The sequence below is a fragment of the Felis catus genome, chromosome X, assembly GCF_018350175.1.
Source record: "Felis catus isolate Fca126 chromosome X, F.catus_Fca126_mat1.0, whole genome shotgun sequence".
In the NCBI taxonomy this organism is placed as follows: domain Eukaryota; kingdom Metazoa; phylum Chordata; class Mammalia; order Carnivora; family Felidae; genus Felis; species Felis catus.
Genome location: NC_058386.1, coordinates 107510314 through 107526595, shown reverse-complemented (window position 1 = coordinate 107526595; position 16282 = coordinate 107510314). Strand labels below are relative to the sequence as shown.

General features: G+C 39.3%; 1 protein-coding gene across 11 annotated transcripts in view; it reads left to right on the top strand.

Moving 5' to 3' along the window:
* The window catches only part of ENOX2 (ecto-NOX disulfide-thiol exchanger 2), a 267204-nt gene that overhangs the window by 66042 nt on the left and 184880 nt on the right, over positions 1 to 16282 (top strand). For 3 of the 11 annotated variants that reach the window (XM_045051308.1, XM_006944002.4, XM_045051309.1), the window contains exon 3: positions 2759 to 2843. The exons of the other annotated variants lie outside the window; for them this stretch is intronic. The gene's annotated coding sequence lies outside the window, so the exon portion shown is untranslated. The remainder of the gene's footprint in view (positions 1 to 2758; positions 2844 to 16282) is intronic. 11 annotated transcript variants of the gene reach the window in all.

Genomic DNA, 16282 nt, shown 5'->3' with positions numbered 1-16282 from the left:
TGTAAGAAAGGTCACATCCCAACTGTGTATGTATAAGGGGATATCTATATTTAGTTTCTACCTTTAGGTGCATTTGTTTTCCTGAGTTACATCTTCAACAACTGACATGGTGTTGTTCGGGCAAGACATTTATTTTGAGCACTATAAGGTTTCTGATGGGAGTGCTGTAAACTCCAGCTCTAAATTGATGTTGAAGAATCGATAAACTACTTAGCAGAGGAATAAATGACTTGAGGTAAAAATAACTAAGTAAAATGTAACTCTCGCTTTCTGTTCAAGTATGTATAGTGAGAAGGAACATATTTGACAAAGAAAGCCTTGTATAGTTAACAACCTCAAGATCCTGTTCCTCATCTGGGTAATGTATGCAGATTATTTTTTTAATTTCATTCAGAAAGGGATCATCACGAAGATCAGAATCTGATGACTACAGTTTAGTAAAGGATTTGGAATCATGAAACCAGTTAGATTCTTCTCCTAGAGAAGTCAGAGCTATTTTCCCCTGTCCAGAGTATCTTATTTGATAGTAATGTGTTAGTGACTATAGAGGACCTAAAGAAGAACTCTTGACTTCTTGACTTTTTCCTTTTTTGGTTTATTCTAAGGACTCTGTCTCTCCCCATTTGATAATTGTTTCAGGTATTTTTCAATAGGATCCAGGGATTAATTAATTCATTCCATAACTCAGCAAAAAATTATTGAGCACCTGCTTGGTGCCAGATACTCCATTAGATATTGTAAATACAACAGTAAATGAAAGATATACAAAGGTCCTGCTATCATTGAACTTCAAGGCAGATGAGTGAACAGAAATATATGAATACATACATAGAATTCTTTTTTTAATGTCTATTTTTGAGAGAGAGAGAGAGAGAGACAGAGATACAGAATGTGAGCAGGGGAGGGGCAGAGAGAGGGAGACACAGAATCCAAAGCAGGCTCCAGGCTCTGAGCTGTCAGCACAAAGCCTGACATGGGGCTTGAACTCAGGAACCATGAGATCATGACCTGAACTGAAGTTGGATGCTTAACTGACTGAGCCACCCAGTTGCCCCTACATACATAAAATTCTTACTGATGGTGGTTAAGTATGAAGACAGCTATGGAAGAGAAAAAAATGTCAGGGCCTACTTAGATATCACAGAAGGAAGGTTTCTCTAAAAAGATGCATTTCGTTGGGGCGCCTGGGTGGCGCAGTCGGTTAAGCGTCCGACTTCAGCCAGGTCACGATCTCACGGTCCGTGGGTTCGAGCCCCGTGTCGGGCTCTGGGCTGATGGCTCGGAGCCTGGAGCCTGTTTCCGATTCTGTGTCTCCCTCTCTCTCTGCCCCTCCCCCGTTCATGCTCTGTCTCGCTCTGTCCCAAAAATAAATAAAAAACGTTGAAAAAAAAATTTAAAAAGATGCATTTCGGGCTGAGGTGTGATGGAGGAGAAGGCGTCTGATGCACAAATAGCCTAGGAAACAGAAGGCACAGGTTAAAGCAAGAAAGCTTTGGTGTGTTGCAGGAACAGAGGGAAACCCAGCATAGTTGAGGAGAGGGAACATGGCATATATAAATATAAATAAAGTCGGAAGAGGTAAATGGTGCCACAACATACAGAGTTTATAGGCCTCAAGAATTGGGGTTTTAAAATTTGGATTTTATTCTAAAAACAGTGGGAATCCATAGAAAGGTTTTAAGCACAGGAGTAGTGTGAACTCTTATATATTTTTTTGTAAAGACTACTTTGGCTGTTTGTGGACAGTGAGTTAAAAGGTGGACAAGAATGGAAGCACAACGGCCAATTAGGTTATTCATTTATTGCAGGAGACTAGGTAAGAGAAAATGCTGAAATCGATAAAAATGGTGGTAGCAAAGATGAAGAGAAATGGAGAAAATCAACATGGATTTTGAAGTTATAATCAAAAGGCAGGCTCTACTACTGGTTGGGAAGTATGGGATGTTGAAAGAGTAGAAGTCAAGGCTGACTTCCAGTAGAAAGGGAGAAGTGATGATGAAGAAGTAAAGGAATCTAGACAGGAGCAAAGTCTTTGAGCAGGCGAGGGAAGATGGGATTGGGGGATACTCTTTCCATCTCAACAAGGCAGAAGAGAAAGAATAGATAAAGATGTAGGTCACTGTGTAGATTTGGTGGTGGATGGAGGAGAGAGCTCTTTCTGATGGCTTTTGTTTTCTCCACAAAGTATGAGGCAAGATCATCAGCTAAAGGCAGGAAGCAGGAGAGGAGTGGGAAAGATATAGAAGGATTGAGGAGACAAGTGAAGGTATATCATAGTCAATTTGAAGAATGGGAAAGCAAGCTTAATGCAGAAGGAGCATTGCGGGGCAAAGATGAGTGCTCAGTTGAGGCTTGTGATTGGAAATACTTTAAATGAAAGTAAAGCCCATCAACTCAGCTATGTGAATTTTCTCCAGTCATGTTCAATAGCTCAGGTCCAGGTCCAGAAAAGGCAGTTTAGCTGAAGTCTACTCCTATTTTGCCATATGAGTATATCTGCAAGAGCATAGCATGGTAGAATGGGATGGACACTTGACTGGGGTTGAGAAGACCCAGGCTGTAGTGCAGGCTCAAGCTACTTGCAAACCATGTGACTTTAGGTAAGTCGGTTAAACTTGCTCTGCCTCCCTTTTCTCATTGGTAAGATAAGAAGGTTGGACTAAATAATCTTTAAGGTTCTTTCTGGCTCTGAAACTGTGTGGTTATTTTTTTTTCCTTGGGACAATTCCTAATCTCAACCAATTTCTCATTAATATAGTGTTGTGATTAAGCGTGTATACTCTGGAGCCAGACTGCTTGGATTTGGATTCTAGCTCCACCCCTTCACAGCTGTGTGACCTTGAGTAAGTCATTTTACCTTTCAGTGCCAGCTTTTTCATCTTTGTAATGGGCATTAAAATGCCACATATATACTTAGTAGGGTATTGTAGTGATTAAATGAGTCAATGCATGTGACACTCTTAGAATAGCACCTATACTATGCCCTCAACAAATGTTAGCCATTACCCCAAATAAGTTCTAGTTCTACATCATCCATTCAGCGGTAAAATGCCTGAAAGCTTGGAATTTCTTCTGCTTGCAAGCACGCATACCACCTGACACCATATTTAGAGTACATCATTTTGTTTCAGGTTGGCAGTGTGGCATAGCAAACTGATTTCGGGACCAGATGGGCCTTGTGTCAGATGGGCCTTGGTTTAAATCCTGAGCCTGCCATTTACTTAGCTCTGGGATCTTGGGTAAATAAATTAATGAGCTGGTATTCATGTTCCTCTTCCACAAAATGAGGACAATAGTAATATTTATCTGATAGTCTGTGGGAGAAAATCAAATGAGGTAGTGCGTGTGAAGTACGTGATAGTACAGGGCTCGGCACACAGTCAGGATTTAATGAAAGCAATTATTATGATTATGTTACCATGCCCTAATATTTACCTTGTTACGTCAGTTCTTGAGGTATAGGTAACCTTTGTCCCTGTTACTTGTTATTTTCCTGAAGCACAGAGGAGCAACAAGTAGCCCATCGGAGAGAAAAACCTGAAAGAAAAAGCAGTATCAACCAGTGCATTAGAGACAAGGTGAAGCTAGAAGGACTAGAATAAAGGAGTGCACACTGTGATTTGTTACAATCAATATTGTAAACACAGATTTATTTTAACATTGAAATCGTCCTTTAGAATTTGAATATTGTCTGTCAGTGAGAACAGGTTAATAGAGCCCAAAACAATAGTATGCCTGGTCTCCTCTGCTCTAAGAAGGTCACCATTGCCTTTCATTTCTGGACAAAGGCACCTTCCATGGACCCCTGCTGATCAAGCTCTAGGGAAGTGGCCGTTCTTTTGAGGCCCTTGAGCTCCTTGATGGAAAGACATCATGTGAGGCTGAAAGTGTAATAAAATGTCATTCATATCTGACACTCAAAAAACTGCTTTGGAAGCAGCACCTACTTTGCTTCCTACGTTTGAAAACACCCTACTGAGTTACATTGATTTTTTTAAGGAAAAGAGATATGGGGGAGAGCAGCTCATTCCAATGCTTTCGTGTACCGGTTATCAAACTAGATCATTTATAAGGCTCATAAAGGATTTCAATTAATATCGATGTTTTAATCTCAATGTTGTTTTCCACATGGTATTAATTACAAACATAAATTAGACTCAACTTTTTTCTTATCAATTATAGTTCAGAAAAATATCATATTTAATTCTTCAAGCTGAAATCTTGGTCATTCTTGTTAAATGGATTTCATCTTATCATCTACTAAACTGAATGTTTATGACCAATATCAATGCAAGACTTTATGAACTTAGACAAAAAGTAAACTTCCATCCCTGTCCTAATATCCCCTTGTATGTGCTAGTTAAACGCAGAAGCTAAATTTCTTTTACAAGGTGCCTGCCAAGCAGATTTGTCACTATGAATTATGGGCTTTCTTTCTGTCTCAGATATTTGCTCATATCTCTTTCTCTAGCTCTAAAAAGATTGTGATAGTAATTGTGATCTTACTAGGATACACTATTGTAGTGGTTGGAGCATCAGCTTAGATATTGTGATATCATTTGCAGTTGGACAAATTCACTTTACTTCTTAATCCATTTCCTCTTCAGAAAAATGACAATGATAATATCTGTCCTTATCTATTTTGCTTGGAGGTTGTAAGAATAAATGAAACATGGATGGAAGCAGTTTGAGCATAAATACATAAATCTGAAAAATTATGACTCCTCAGGAATTATTTAGGCATACTCGTTTTTGTGTTTTTACAAAGTCCTTCCCTCTCCAGAAATACATGTGTAACATACTCCATCACCATCAGATTTAAAGAAACTTATAGACACAGACCCTCATGTAAACTAATATACTTTTAAAAAATGGTTACCTTGCTCTGTATAGAATTGATCAACACGTTAATATACTTACATCTGGCTATCTATGCATCCATCTAATATTTGTCAAGTTCCTACTATGGGCCAGGAACTGTGCTTTCTTTTCTGGATGAAAATTCTAAGAATCAAGACAGGACTGATTCCTGGCTCATGAGCTTATGATCTAGTAAGGGAGATGACAGACAGTTAAAATAAAGTTTAAGTGCTGTATGTAATAGGTGACTGTCAGAGTGTAATAGAATACCAAGCAGGAGTACAGAACCTGAGATGTGGAGGGTAGAGAAGGTGGAAAGACTTCCCATGGAAGTGACAGGTAAGACTTGAAGAATGAGTAATTGTAGCCTTGCAAAGATGAGTAGGGAAGAATATTCCAGAGGAATATCACTGCAGAGGGGTATCACTGCACTTAGTATTTTGGAGTGTTTATCCCATTTAGAAATCAGCCAATTTATAGGTGCCTCTACCTAAATTTGGAGGAACTTCATGGCTTTTCAAACTTTGTGGATTATTGGCTCTGTTCCTGGATACACTGTATAAATGAAACCCTGCCTTAGTATGAAGTGATTTTGCTCTTTGATTTCTTTTCTAACTCCTACAAGTCAAGTTCTCAATTTCAAATGTTTTATTAGGGCCTTCTTATGGTTCTGAGTGTTGTTTATTTTGGTTATCACAATTGCAGATAATTGCACATTTGCATTTAACATGAATTTAAATGCTTTTAATGAGTTTCTGCATTTTGGCTGGGTTAATTAGTTTATTAGTAGGGAATTGTGTCCACCAACGCAAGTCTGTTTTATCTATATAAGCATGTATAATTTTCTGATATTAGCATAGATTCGGAAATCACTCATCTATGTGATTTAGTGACCATTTATTTATAAACAATTTTTAAGACCATGTAAGTCGCTTTCTAAACTTAGTTGAAATCATTTCCCTCCCAAATTTTCTAGGATTTCCTTCTTCTCTGAGCTCTGGATACTAAATAGTTTTCAACCCTGTATGTTTGAACTATTTCTTGTTGACTTTTAAGAATTTTTCTATACTATTTTCAAAGCATCAGGCTGCTGCCTTGTGTTTTTCTCAAACTAAAAACAGTTTACCCTCCCAGGTAATACCTGGACCTAATGCAAGCACATCAAAGTTCACGTGAAAGTAAAGAACATTGTATGTAATTAGCAATAGGGTGTAATGAACCATCTCACTGGCCTGAATACAGAGCTAATGTCTGCAGGTGCTATCACTTTTTGAGGAACACGAATGATTTAAAATGTGATCCTGGTATGCACTTGACAGTATATATAGTGAAAGTTTATAATATGTAATTACATATGCTTATCTCTTTATGGGACTTTATCTAAAATGAAAAGGGCACCTAAGCCCAACTCTCAATTTGGACTGCATAAGCTGATGGGTGACAAAACAGGGCTCAGAGTTGACATAATTTCTACCATATAGCTAACTTTAGCTTTTGATCAAAGTGAATATTTATAGTTGTAAAGGAAATGTACTTCTTCATTCTTTTATAAAAGTAATATATTGTGAAAAACTTCAAATACAGAGAAGAACAGGGTATACAGTTATGCCCACCATACAGACTTACCAAACATTAATATTTTCCATATTTGTTTCCAATCCTTTAAAAATACAAATATGGTTGAGCAGTTGAAATTTACTTTGTGCCCTTCCCTGGTCACATTATCCTCCCTTCCTCCCCTGCAGAACTACCGTCCTGAAGTTGATATAAGTCCTTCCCATTCATGTATTTGTATAAATGCATGCACCTAGAAATAGTATTTAGCAGAATTTTAATATTTACAAAATTTGTATCACAATATCCATGTCATTAATCAACTTGCATTTTCCACTCTATTTCTGAGACTTATCTGTATTGATATACATACCTATTCATTTTAATAGCTATAGAGTATTTCATTTTATTTCTCCATGTTCTTGTTGATAAATTTTGTAGGTTTCTTCTCACTTTCCATTATTACAAAAAGTACTCCAATATACATCATTGTATATGTCTTCTTCTGGGTGTGTATAAGGTTCCCATCTTGAAGTGACAGTACTGGATTGCAGAGCATATGCATCTTTCAACTTTATAAGACACACCCAAGTTGTTCTTCAAAATTGTCATTCCACTGTCTTAGAGTTGGGGCTGCTGTAACAAGACCATAGACTGGGTGTCTTATAAACAACAGAAAATTATTTCTCACAGTTCTGGAGATTGGAACTCTGAGATCAGGGTGCCAGCATGGTCAGGTTCTGGTGAGGGCTCTCTTCCAAGTTTCAGACTGCCAACTTATGTATCCATATATAGTAGAAAAGAAGGCTAGAGGGGTGCCTGGCTGGCACAGACGGTTGAGTGTCCAACTCCTGATTTTGGCTCAGTTCATGATCCTAGGATCATGGGATTGAGCCCTGCATTGGTCTCAGCACTGAGAGTGACACCTGCTGAAGATTCTGCCTCTCCCTCTGCCCCTCTCAGCCACTCATTCACTCTCTCTCTTTCTTTCTCTCTAATAATAATAATAATAATAATAATATATATATATATATATATATATATGGGCTAGAGAGATCAGAGGGACCTCTTTTATAAGGACACTAATCTCATTCATGATGGCTCCACCCAATCACCTCCCAAAGGCCTCACCTCCAAATACTAACCCATTGAGGAGTAGGGATTTCAACATATAAATTTGAGGGAACACAAAGCATTCAGTCCATAACAACTACTTTATACTTTCTACAAGTGGTATATGAAGGTTCCTATTTCTCCATATCTTCCAGCGCTCAGTATTGTCACTTAAAACATTTTTCCAATTTTGTGGGTATGAAATTATGTCTCACTGTGTTTTAATATGCATTTTCTTGTTTACTACTGAGGTTTAATATGTTTCCTTGTATGTATTGGTCATATAGGTTTCCTCTTCTATGAATTGCCTGTTCATATCATCTTCTCATTATTCTATTTGGTTGTTAGTCTTTTTCTTACTGATTTGAAGGAGATTATCTATTCTGCATACTAATCCCTTATGCTTTGTAAATATCATCTCCAAGCCCGTGACTTGTCTTTTAACTTTGCTTATCATGCCTCTGTTGAACAGATGTTTTTTTTTGTTTTTTTTTTTTGAAAGTTCAAGACTGACTTTATTTTTTTTTATATATGAAATTTATTGACAAATTGGTTTCCATACAACACCCAGTGCTCATCCCAAAAGGTGCCCTCCTCAATACCCATCACCCACCCTCTCCTCCCTCCCACCCCCATCAACCCTCAGTTTGTTCTCAGGTTTTAACAGTCTCTTATGCTTTGGCTCTCTCCCACTCTAACCTCTTTTTTTTTTCCTTCCCCTCCCCCATGGGTTCCTGTTAAGTTTCTCAGGATCCACATAAGAGTGAAACCATATGGTATCTGTCTTTCTCTGTAGGGCTTATTTCACTTAGCATCACACTCTCCAGTTTCATCCACGTTGCTACAAAAGGCCATATTTCATTTTTTCTCATTGCCACATAGTATTCCATTGTGTATATAAACCACAATTTCTTTATCCATTCATCAGTTGATGGACATTTAGGCTCTTTCCATAATTTGGCTATTGTTGAACGTGCTGCTATGAACATTGGGGTACAAGTGGCCCTATGCATCAGTACTCCTGTATCCCTTGGATAAATTCCTAGCAGTGCTATTGCTGGGTCATAGGGTAGGTCTATTTTTAATTTTCTGAGGAACCTCCACACTGCTTTCCAGAGCGGCCGCACCAATTTGCATTCCCACCAACAGTGCAAGAGGGTTTCCGTTTCTCCACATCCTCTCCAGCATCTATAGTCTCCTGATTTGTTCATTTTGGCCACTCTGACTGGCGTGAGGTGATACCTGAGTGTGGTTTTGATTTGTATTTCCCTGATAAGGAGCGACGCTGAACATCTTTTCATGTGCCTGTTGGCCATCCGGATGTCTTCTTTAGAGAAGTGTCTATTCATGTTTTCTGCCCATTTCTTCACTGGGTTATTTGTTTTTCGGGTGTGGAGTTTGGTGAGCTCTTTATAGATTTTGGATACTAGCCCTTTGTCCGATATGTCATTTGCGAATATGTTTTCCCATTCCGTTGGTTGCCTTTTAGTTTTGTTGGTTGTTTCCTTTGCTGTGCAGAAGCTTTTTATCTTCATAAGGTCCCAGTAATTCACTTTTGCTTTTAATTCCCTTGCCTTTGGGGATGTGTCGAGTAAGAGATTGCTACTGCTGAGGTCAGAGAGGTCTTTTCCTGCTTTCTCTTCTAAGGTTTTGATGGTTTCCTGTCTCACATTTAGGTCCTTTATCCATTTTGAGTTTATTTTTGTGAATGGTGTGAGAAAGTGGTCTAGTTTCAACCTTCTGCATGTTGCTGTCCAGTTCTCCCAGCACCATTTGTTAAAGAGGCTGTCCTTTTTCCATTGGATGTTCTTTCCTGCTTTGTCAAAGATGAGTTGGCCATACGTTTGTGGGTCTAGTTCTGGGGTTTCTGTTCTATTCCATTGGTCTATGTGTCTGTTTTTGTGCCAATACCATGCTGTCTTGATGAGGACAGCTTTGTAGTAGAGGCTAAAGTCTGGGATTGTGATGCCTCCTGCTTTGGTCTTCTTCTTCAAAATTCCTTTGGCTATTTGGGGCCTTTTGTGGTTCCATATGAATTTTAGGATTGCTTGTTCTAGTTTCGAGAAGAATGCTGGTGCAATTTTGATTGGGATTGCATTGAATGTGTAGATAGCTTTGGGTAGTATTGACATTTTGACAATATTTATTTTTCCAATCCATGAGCAGGGAATGTCTTTCCATTTCTTTAAATCTTCTTCAATTTCCTTCATAAGCTTTCTATAGTTTTCAGCATACAGATCCTTTACATCTTTGGTTAGATTTATTCCTAGGTATTTTATGCTTCTTGGTGCAATTGTGAATGGGATCAGTTTCTTTATTTGTCTTTCTGTTGCTTCATTGTTAGTGTATAAGAATGCAACTGATTTCTGTACATTGATTTTGTATCCTGCAACTTTGCTGAATTCCTGTATCAGTTCTAGCAGACTTTTGGTGGAGTCTATCAGATTTTCCATGTATAATATCATGTCATCTGCAAAAAGCGAAAGCTTGACTTCGTCTTTGCCAATTTTGATGCCTTTGATTTCCTTTTGTTGTCTGATTGCTGATGCTAGAACTTCCAGCACTATGTTAAACAGCAGCGGTGAGAGTGGGCATCCTTGTCGTGTTCCTGATCTCAGGGAAAAAGCTCTCAGTTTTTCCCCGTTGAGGATGATGTTAGCTGTGGGCTTTTCATAAATGGCTTTTATGATCTTTAAGTATGTTCCTTCTATCCCGACTTTCTCAAGGGTTTTTATTAAGAAAGGGTGCTGGATTTTGTCAAAGGCCTTTTCTGCATCGATTGACAGGATCCTATGGTTCTTCTCTTTTTTTTGTTAATGTGATGTATCACGTTGATTGATTTGCGAATGTTGAACCAGCCCTGCATCCCAGGAATGAATCCCACTTGATCATGGTGAAGAATTCTTTTTATATGCCGTTGAATTCGATTTGCTAGTATCTTATTGAGCATTTTTGCATCCATATTCATCAGGGATATTGGCCTGTAGTTCTCTTTTTTTACTGGGTCTCTGTCTGGTTTAGGAATCAAAGTAATACTGGCTTCATAGAATGAGTCTGGAAGTTTTCCTTCCCTTTCTATTTCTTGGAATAGCTTGAGAAGGATAGGTATTATCTCTGCTTTAAACGTCTGGTAGAACTCCCCTGGGAAGCCATCTGGTCCTGGACTCTAATTTGTTGGGAGATTTTTGATAACCGATTCAATTTCTTCGCTGGTTATGGGTCTGTTCAAGCTTTCTCTTTCCTCCTGATTGAGTTTTGGAAGAGTGTGGGTGTTCAGGAATTTGTCCATTTCTTCCAGGTTGTCCAATTTGATGGCATATAATTTTTCATAGTATTCCCTGATAATTGTTTGTATCTCTGAGGGATTGGTTGTAATAATTCCATTTTCATTCATGATTTTATCTATTTGGGTCATCTCCCTTTTCTTTTTGAGAAGCCTGGCTAGAGGTTTGTCAATTTTGTTTATTTTTTCAAAAAACCAACTCTTGGTTTCGTTGATCTGCTCTACAGTTTTTTTAGATTCTATATTGTTTATTTCTGCTCTGATCTTTATTATTTCTCTTCTTCTGCTGGGTTTAGGCTGCCTTTGCTGTTCTGCTTCTAGTTCCTTTAGGTGTGCTGTTAGATTTTGTATTTGGGATTTTTCTTGTTTCTTGAGATAGGCCTGGATTGCAATGTATTTTCCTCTCAGGACTGCCTTCGCTGCGTCCCAAAGCGTTTGGATTGTTGTATTTTCATTTTCGTTTGTTTCCATATATTTTTTAATTTCTTCTCTAATTGCCTGGTTGACCCACTCATTCGTTAGTAGGGTGTTCTTTAACCTCCATGCTTTTGGAGGTTTTCCAGACTTTTTTCTGTGGTTGATTTCAAGCTTCATAGCATTGTGGTCTGAAAGTATGCATGGTATAATTTCAATTCTTGTAAACTTATAAAGGGCTGTTTTGTGACCCAGTATATGATCTATCTTGGAGAATGTTCCATGTGCACTCGAGAAGAAAGTATATTCTGTTGCTTTGGGATGCAGAGTTCTAAATATATCTGTCAAGTCCATCTGATCCAATGTCTCATTCAGGGCCCTTGTTTCTTTATTGACTGTGTGTCTAGATGATCTATCCATTTCTGTAAGTGGGGTGTTAAAGTCCCCTGCAATGACCACATTCTTATCAATAAGGTTGCTTATGTTTATGAGTAATTGTCTTATATATTTGGGGGCTCTGGTATTCGGCGCATAGACATTTATAATTGTTAGCTCTTCCTGATGGATAGACCCTGTAACTATTATATAATGTCCTTCATCTCTTGTTACAGCCTTTAATTTAAAGTCTAGTTTGTCTGATATAAGTATGGCTACTCCAGCTTTCTTTTGGCTTCCAGTCGCATGATAAATAGTTCTCCATCCCCTCACTCTCAATCTAAAGGTGTCCTCAGGTCTAAAATGAGTCTCTTGTAGACAGCAAATAGATGGGTCTTGTTTTTTTATCCATTCTGATACCCTATGTCTTTTGGTTGGCGCATTTAATCCATTTACATTCAGTGTTATTATAGAAAGATACGGGTTTAGAGTCATTGTGATGTCTGTATGTTTTATGCTTGTAGTGATGTCTCTGGGGCTTTGTCTCACAGGGTCCCCTTAGGATCTCTTGTAGGGCTGGTTTAGTGGTGACAAATTCCTTCAGTTTTTGTTTGTTTGGGAAGACCTTTATCTCTCCTTCTATTCTAAATGACAGACTTGCTGGATAAAGGATTCTCAGCTGCATATTTTTTCTGTCTAGCACCCTGAAAATCTCGTGCCAATTCTTTCTGGCCTGCCAAATTTCAAAAGAGAGATAAGTCACGAGTCTTATAGGTCTCCCTTTATATGTGAGGGCACGTTTACCCCTTGCTGCTTTCAGAATTTTCTCTTTATCCTTGTATTTTGCCAGTTTCACTATGATATGTCATGCAGAAGATCGATTCAAGTTACGTCTGAAGGGAGTTCTCTGTGCCTCTTGGATTTCAATGCCTTTTTCCTTCCCCAGTTCAGGGAAGTTCTCAGCTATTATTTCTTCAAGTACCCCTTCAGCACCTTTCCCTCTCTCTTCCTCCTCTGGGATACCAATTATGCGTATATTATTTCTTTTTAGTGTATCACTTAGTTCTCTAATTTTCCCCTCATACTCCTGGATTTTTTTGTCTCTCTTTTTCTCAGCTTCCTCTTTTTCCATAACTTTATCTTCTAGTTCACCTATTCTCTCCTCTGCCTCTTCAAGCCGAGCTGTGGTGGTTTCCATTTTGTTATGCATTTCGTTTAAAGCGTTTTTCAGCTCCTTGTGACTGTTCCTTAGTCCCTTGATCTCTGTAGCAAGAGATTCTCTGCTGTCCTGTATACTGTTTTCAAGCCCAGCGATTAATTTTATGACTATTATTCTAAATTCACTTTCTGTTATATTATTTAAATCCTTTTTGATCAGCTCATCAGCTGTTGTTATTTCCTGGAGATTCTTCTGAGGGGAATTCTTCCGCTTGGTCATTTTGGATAGTCCCTGGCGTGGTGAGGACCTGCAGGGCACTTCCCCTGTGCTGTGGTGTATAACTGGAGTCGGTGGGCGGGGCCACAGTCAGACCTGATGTCTGCCCCCAGCCCACCGCTGGGGCCACAGTCAGACTGGTGTGTGCCTTCTCTTCCCCTCTCCTAGGGGCGGGATTCACTGTGGGGTGGTGTGGCCCGTCTGGGCTACTTGCACACTGCCAGGCTTGTGGTGCTGGGGATCTGGCGTATTAGCTGGGGTGGGTAGGCAAGGTGCACGGGGGCAGGAGGGGCAGGCTTAGATCGCTTCTCCTTAGGTGATCCACTTCAGGAGGGGCCCTGTGGCAGCGGGAGGGAGTCAGATCCGCTGCCGGAGGTTTGGCTCCGCAGAAGTGCAGAGTTGGGTGTTTGCGCGGAGCGGGAGCGAGCAAGTTCCCTGGCAGGAACTGGTTCTCTTTGGGATTTTGGCTGGGGGATGGGCGGGGGAGATGGCGCTGGCGAGCGCCTTTGTTCCTCACCAAACTGAGCTCTGTCGTCCGGGGGCTCAGCAGCTCTCCCTCCCTTTGTCCTCCAGCCTTCCCGCTTTCCGAGCAGAGCTGTTAACTTATGACCTCCCAGACGCTAAGTCGCGCTTGTTGTGGGAACACAGTCCGTCAGGCCCCTCCGCTTTTGCAAGCCAGACTCGGGGGCTCTGCTTGGCCGGCGAGCCGCCCCTCCGTCCCGGCTCCCTCCCGCCAGTCCGTGGAGCGCGCACCGCCTCGCCGCCCTTCCTACCCTCTTCCGTGGGCCTCTCGTCTGCGTTTGGCTCCGGCGACTCCGTTCTGCTAATCCTCTGGCGGCTTTCTGGGTTATTTAGGCAGGTGTAGGTAGAATCTAAGTGATCAGCAGGACGTGCGTTGAGCCCAGCGTCCTCCTAAGCCGCCATCTTGCTATCCAGATGTTTATTATTTTAATTGAATACAGTGTGTCAGGGTCCCTATTCTTTAAGTATAAAACTGTGCGGAATAAAATAATCCTTCCCCTACAAACTGGAGTCGTTAGTAAATTAAAATGAAGCAACTCTAAGTAAGACACCAGATTGTATGAATATGACTTCATATAAAATAAACTTGGGAGGTTATCTAGAAATGTACAGGAGTTGTAGTCACTAAAAATGTAACTTCAACAGACCATTAAAGAAATTACATAAAGTTATACAAGATGAAAAAGCTCGAGATTTGCTGCACAAGAATGTGTATATTGTACAGTAAGTAACAATACTGTATTGTACGTTGAAAAATTTGTTAACAGGGTGGATTTCATGTTAGTTACATGTTTTTTGGTCATAATAAAAAAAGAAAATCACTCAGTACATGTCCTTTCAGCCTTAAAAAAAAAAGTAATTTCATTGGAAATGTAAGTGTTGGCTCCATTATTTATCCATAACTGTATTCCTTAGACAAGTAATTTTACCTCTCTTCTAATTTTTTTCATATGTAAAGTGAAGAAATTATGTCTGCTCTACATCCTATTCCAGGTCTAAAAGTTCTATGGTATATGGAAATAAAGAATGGTTTGGATATATTCTAATGATTTCAAACATTCATTAAGAATTTTCCCAATTTCAGACCATGCAGATTTTCAAGAATTCCACTAGTATTTCTTGGAAGCCTTTTAGTATACATCTGTACTCCCTTTTGAACCTTAGGGCCATAAAGAGTACTAAAAACAATTCCCATGAATACTCTTGGAAGACCTAAGCTAAGAGAAGTGAAAAAGAATGAAGAACAAGAAGTTGTAGATCAGAAAGGGAGGGAGGGAAGAGAGTGAGGTGTTTTGAGGCGAAACCTCCGTACTGTTATGTAACACCAAAGGCATGGGTTGGTGTCCTGTGTTCGAAAAGTCAGAAAAATGCCTTTACTTTGATTAAACAAAAACAAAAACAAAAAACAGAACTGATCAAACATGTGGATCTTCGTCAAATGTGTCCATTAGCAGTATCTGACTTAGAAAGCACTTTTCTTGCCGTTTAAAGATGACCCTTATCATGACTTCTCATCTCTGTTGGCAAGTAACTGACTGCCTTTTGTATGCCGCTTCCACATGAAAACTATCCCTTGATTTGCAGTCAAAGTCATTACTAGATGTTTTTTTTGTTTGTTTTCTTTTGTTTTTGTTTTTGGTTTTTTTTGTGGTTTTTTTTGGTTTTTTTGTTTTTTTGTTTTTTTTTAATCTGACTATGCTTTGGATACTCTGGGCTGAACTTCTGGCTCAGAAACAGTCATCTTACTTTTAAGGTCTGCTGCCTTACCCCAACACTATTTCCAGTGCATCTTTAAATCATATCTCTACTTTCCATTGTCCAATTTCTTTTTCCTGATTCTCTTCTCATCTCACATTTTTTCCCACCCCTTTGTCTATATGTTGATATCCTGGTTTCATTAGAGAATCTTAGGTGGGTAATATTCTTCTGTAAGACTTCTTGGTAATACTACAGAAACTGCAAGAAGTCAGATAGCATCCAAGTCTCATCACAAAATAAAAAGATAGGCATGGCTGTTCTTCTCAGTACCCTTTTACGTTGTACTCACACCCAGCAAGACCACTAAGTTTTCCTTGAATTTACTTTTGTACTGTGCATTCTATGCCTCTGTGCCAACCATCTCTTTTGCCTGAAATACTCTCCTCTCTTGGTCTTCCCTCCTGTCTGCTTTACATATTCATTAAGAACCAGCTCACATATGACTTACTGAAGAGGTCTTGGAAGAATTAGGCCATTTTTTAGCACTTTGTTTAGACTCATCGCATTCTATTATGTCTACTTGTTTGTTCTGCAGGTTCCCCAAACACATACACGCACACTACACACATTCTGTAAACTTCTTGTGTGGGTGGAAACATAATTTTCATTTGTAATAAAAAATGCCCCTTTCCTCATGAGAGACATAATCTTCCTTGTAAAGTGTTCTACCCACAATTTTAATAGATAAAGAATGAGAAGAAGGGGACAAATATGAGGAGTGACTTGGTTGTGGAAATCAAAACAAACTTCGTGTTAGTCCAGTCCAAGTAGTATAAAGCTTATACCATAAGGAGAAAATAAAAAATAGCGTTCTAGGACATATGCCTTGGCCTTATTTAAAGGACCATGAAAGAATGAATTTTCATTGCCACTCCGGTAGAACCCAGTTGTATAGCAGTGACGCCAATCTTGGCAAGTGTGGAACTAGAATCATTACTTTAGGTAGTGTACTGTCAACTTTCTTCATG